The sequence below is a fragment of the Notothenia coriiceps genome, unplaced genomic scaffold (assembly GCF_000735185.1).
Source record: "Notothenia coriiceps isolate Sejong01 unplaced genomic scaffold, NC01 NC01_scaffold00017075, whole genome shotgun sequence".
In the NCBI taxonomy this organism is placed as follows: domain Eukaryota; kingdom Metazoa; phylum Chordata; class Actinopteri; order Perciformes; family Nototheniidae; genus Notothenia; species Notothenia coriiceps.
Genome location: NW_011349776.1, coordinates 316,817 through 322,262, shown reverse-complemented (window position 1 = coordinate 322,262; position 5,446 = coordinate 316,817). Strand labels below are relative to the sequence as shown.

Genomic DNA, 5,446 nt, shown 5'->3' with positions numbered 1-5,446 from the left:
CCTGGTTCACTGACCCCCCCACCCCCAAACCGCCAGTATCAGACTTGAAGCAGATTGTGGATCAGAAAAAGGTTTTTGTCAAAGTTCCTCGCTGAAACCCTTGACTTCTAAACCTTTTTAATCCCAAGGACTCCGCTTTGGATCCACAACTTGTCAATTGTTTTTATTGTGAATATTCTTTATATATTGTGAATTTGAAAAAGCTGTCAAAACTTGGGGACAATTCTGAAAACGAGTGACACCGCCAACATTTAAAAACACACCTCCTGCTGCGTAAAAGATCCTGCTCACGACCAACAGTGCGTTAAAAGTGAAATATGGTGTTTGTGTAAAAGTGTAAATTAAAGATACAGGCCACATAATGGATGTAAGATGGTTTTGGTATTGAAAAGAATCTGACTTCTACAGGGATTTGTTGTGAAAAAAACCACTAAGGGAAATTAATTTCTTTTAAATTGAACAAGACATTTTTTTTATTTTCTTTGGCACAAATGCAAGTGTGTGACCTTTTGTCTTTCGTCCTTTGTATCTGCACCACAAAAAAAGTGGCGTTGAAATGTTCTCGTTGTATATCCCCAAAAAGTCAAATTCCCTGTGTGACTCCATCCATAACCACTTTAATTTGACTCATACTTAAAATATAGTTAATTACAAAAAGACTTTTAGCACTCCTTAACAACTTCACATATCGTTATCATATGTCTGATCAGCACTCCAAAATATTTTCATCACTTCTTTTTCGTTTATATATACATTTTTGTACAAAGTGTGCAGGCTCCCGAAAGTCTCTCATACGCTTCTTCCCCTAAATTGCACAGAATACAATACCTTCTGATTAACAGCTTAGTGTCACAGTGACTCTTTGGAAAACGTATTGTTATTGTGTTAAAGGAGAGAAGTTATAAGATCTCTTTCAGGAGCACAACATTAAAACTGTAAATCCTCATCTCAACGTACAGATAGTCATTTTCAGTTTATTGCGATACTCCTCCAGTGCCTGAATTTTATTGTCTCAAGCAAACAGCGATATGTTCTAGTAGTAATATGGTTCTCTTGTAAAAAAAATATTCAAATAAACATGCGTGGTCATTTCAGGGTTATCTTTTACAGAAGTAGCTCTGTTTAATTTCTCCTATGTTTTAAATAGTTGGAAGTATTTATTGTTTTTTGATCATTCAGGTGATTCTTTAATTTTTTCCCCATACAATTCCCTCGTTATCATCTGTACAGCGTGCAATGAGACAAATCAAATCCCCAAGTTACACATTGTTTCCTGTAAATGTACATACTGAACCTGATTGTACAAAAAAAAAAAAGCTTAGAAGACAGAAGCCATGTTGAACTGTTAGAGGAATGTAAATTTGGTGTACAGTTGTCCTTCGTGTCTTTTTTTACTTCATGTAAAATAACTGGCTGCACAATATCAACAGGAGAAGACGATGTTAATAATAAGTGGTATCTTACTTTCAGTTTGTGTTTCTTGTTTACATGTCACAAAGGATGTTGAGTTTACCCTGTTGAATTTATTTAGTATACCTTTAAGTCAAACACAGTCGGGAGTATGATTTGAACGTTTGATATGGAAAAAGCTTGTTGAATTGATAAAAAAACAACCTTAAAATTCATAAAAGTGTCCTGAATATGTCTTTGAATACGATTTTCCCCATTCAGTGTGCATCATTATTGGCAGAGAGAACCAGCTTTATGAACTTTAGGTACAGGTAAGAAATCAAACTAATGTATAAGTCACTCAAATTAGTAAACACATCATTTTTACTGTTACAATTAAAGCCGTGCACAACTGTGTAGAATATATCTTGTGTCTGATCGTGACAGAGTATTATTGGAAACACATAAACAAATTGAAAATCAATGCGCTAGCCGTTAGCATGTTTATATAACAGCCACCAGGAGGCAGCATCACACACTGTCCTGTCTGAGTCTGCAGAATTACATTGAGACAAGAGGCATGCTTGTTGAAAATAAAGTTTAATAATACAACCTAACGTGTTATTCTGCTCCAGCTGCGGAAATTCAAACAACAAATGGACACCTACAGTGGGTCAAATGTGGTTATCCAAGTACAGGTAGGTGGAGAACTCATGAAATGTGATGCTAAACCGAGAACCTTCAATCGTTTTCCCGGTTAACTTTTGATCCTACCCAAATACTTTTTTAAATAGTTACAACTTCAACAATCTCAAACGCGGTATTTTAACCTGTGTAGTATAGTTTGCTCTCGTTTAAATTAATCTTTATCTCTCTCGGCAGAGCTCAGGCCAGATGCTGTTTCATTTCATGGTTTCAATGATCAGCCTGCCTCAAAATCAGAATCAGAAACACGTGTATTACCAGGTAGGTTAACACACCTATTTGACCTATTTGAATTTGACTTAGTGTTTTGGTGCAACAAAACATTTAAAACACAGAGGAAACTATTTATATCTCTGCTCTCTGCTGTGTTTCCCTCCATCCCATCAGACCCTTTCCTTCTCCACCTGCAGAGCCACAGCAGGAGACTTTCACACTAATCTAATAACACAGCAGTACCTTACTCACCTGGGCAGCTTCTCCTCCTCCTGATTCCTGACTGGAGCCAGATGGTGTGTTATCTGGGCCTCTCAGATTGGGTTCATATGTGGCTTCATGTGTTTTTACTTTACTTTCATTCATTTCTGTTCAAATCAATAGGTTTTTTTCTTCAAAACTTGTCACATGTGTTGCCAAAGCACCACAATGAAGCACATTTAACAAAAAACGATTAGTAATTAAACTATTATTGGTACAATTTCAAATACTTTAAATGCAAGTCAAACAAAAATACATCTGATAATAGATGTCTTAAAGAGATGTAAGGAGGCTAACATTATGTAATGCTCTAATCTACAGTATAATACAAAGATGTTTATCAAATAGAGATGTATTAATAGTAGTACGGGACTGCTATGAATCTATAAATATTAAAATAAATGAAAACATGGAGGTGGTGGTGCTAAGTATGCATGTAATACGGTTAGTACATGTGTTGTATAGCATTATATATGTCTATGACCTACTGGTTGTATTTTAAAAACATCAGAGCTGAAGGGATTAGTAAATTAATCAATTAAATCAACACATTTATTTCAAGAACATATTATTGTTTGAGTCACTTTTCAGGCAAACATTTTCAGCTTTTTATTGTCATTACTTGCTGGTTTTCTGGATATATAGTAAAGTATGTATTTTGTTTTTTAACAGTTTGACAAAGGTTTGAGAATACGTCTTGGTTGTTATCGTGCTCTAGGTTCAGGAGACCCTATTGACTGCCTTTGCACATTCAATAATATTTGTAATGAGACAAACACAAATTCAGAAAGATAAATGTGTTCCTCTGCTGAGCTGGAAAGAGTCTTAATGGAATATCTCCACACGGTGTCACTGTAGCACTAAAGGTCCAACATGACCTCTGGCTCAGAGCGTCACAAGTTGTGCTCAAGCAAAAATAAATCCCAATAAATCAAGTGTATAATGTATTAAAGGCATCGGAATTAAAATCAGTGCCAGCAAATTCAAACTTCGATTTAATTGAAATCTTTTAGTTCATGTTTGTAAAGAATCCATGAGCTATGACGTGGAAAGGTTAGGTTTCAATTATTAATATAATATAATAATTTATATTTCAGATTGGAACAACTCTGAATACCGGAGGAAGTTACAATCTGCAGAAACACCTCCTGACCACGGATGGACACACACTGAGGTATTCCTGTTTTTAAGAAAACTGGTTATCAACTCGTGCCTCTGTTTCTATTTCTCTTATCTCTTGAAGGCACACACCACCAGCAACGCAGGCTTCTCCTCCTCCCCCCCCCAACAGACCAGAGCCACTGACCTGGTAACACACACAGCCATATGGTACGTCCAGGACGGGACTCCATGCAGTAATTAGGGGGATGGTGCCGGACACTTGGCCCTGCTGCAGGGACTCATCTCCTCTCCTTAAAAGCGTGACATGGTTTCACCCAAATGATCAGGTATGTGTTTTTTTAAAGATGCAGTGACTGAGGGGGAAGGCAAAGGCAAGCTGTGTTGTTACACTGCTGCGCTCTCATTGTTCTAAAGCAGGTTGATTGTTTGTTATGGTCTCGACCCACACTGGCTGCGTTTGGGGAGTACACAGAGGTCTCTAGAAATAAACACACACACACACACACACACACACACACACACACACACACACACACACACACACACACACACACACACACACACACACACACACACACACACACACTGCCATTTTAACCTTTGCCCCCGAGTCTGCTTCTGAGTCTTTATCTCCCTCGTGCAGAAGTGTCGATTTCGTAAAAAAGAAAAAATGACTCTTTAAAGATAGAGACGATGCTTTCAATGAATACACCAGTGAAAGAGAGACACATTGTTGGATCTTGATACAGTGTTGCATCAGCATCTAATCTTCCACATTTCTGCGTGTGCGTGTCAACGTTTATTAAGGGGGATCCTGACTCCTTGATTCAGCACATTTTTAAATTTGCAGTCTTGCCACTGAGGCATTTTGAAGGCTCAGTTTCAGACACATGGAGCTCTACTCTGTTGGCCCGCTGCTGTCCGTCACTGCCTCAACCTCTCTCTGACAAGGAGATGAGGAGGGGGGAGGAGAGAGAGGCTGTGTGTGTGTGTGTGTGTGTGTGGCAGAGAGAGAGAGAGAGAGAGAGGAGAAAGAGGGGGTTGGCTTTAGTGCGATGTGAATGGAATAGAATCAGCGCGAGAGGGAGAAAGAGGGAGGAGGAGGACGGCACAAATCAACCTGCCTCTTGACTTCAACAACAGAATAGAGCAGCCGGTAGACACAGAGATCGGGAAGTGTGTGTGTGTCGGTTCTGTTTTATTTCTACGCTTGGAGAGAGGAAGAGAGCGGCAGACAGGAGGAACTGAAGCAGGAGGAGAAAGAGAAAGAGCCTCACCGTGGAGATAGATAGCAGAAAAATGCTGTCATGGGGAGAGAAGGGGAGGGAGTCGGCAGAGAGGAACAGGATGAAACAAGGCAGGGTCGAGCTGAGCTGAAATGTGGAGGTAAGCCTTTTCTCTTTCTGTAATGAGGTGACCGAGGATTCACATTCCTGCCTGCCCGCGTCCTCTTTCTGATGATAATGAAATCAGATGGATCCGCCGCACACCGTGTTAGCCACATACCTCTGTGCAGGCATGCTCTTATACTCAGAGACAATGTGTGAGAGCTGTGTAGAGGATATGAAAATAATGGCTTGGCTTCATCATATCCCCGTCCAGCTTGTCCTTCCTCTGCCTCTCTACGCATTGTGTCGCTGCCAGCTTTAAAAAACGCATTTGTACTCAGCCAGCCCTTCACGTAGCATTTACACGCGACGTTGTAGGTTTGAATCCAGCTCACAACCTTTGTCGCATTTCATCCCCGGCCTTCCCC

General features: G+C 39.7%; 1 protein-coding gene across 1 annotated transcript in view; it reads left to right on the top strand.

The window, feature by feature from the left end:
* Positions 1–4,570: 4,570 nt before the first annotated feature.
* Positions 4,571–5,446, top strand: part of sipa1 (signal-induced proliferation-associated 1) — a 30,666-nt gene continuing 29,790 nt past the window's right edge. The window contains exon 1 of the mRNA XM_010776636.1: positions 4,571–5,076. The gene's annotated coding sequence lies outside the window, so the exon portion shown is untranslated. The remainder of the gene's footprint in view (positions 5,077–5,446) is intronic.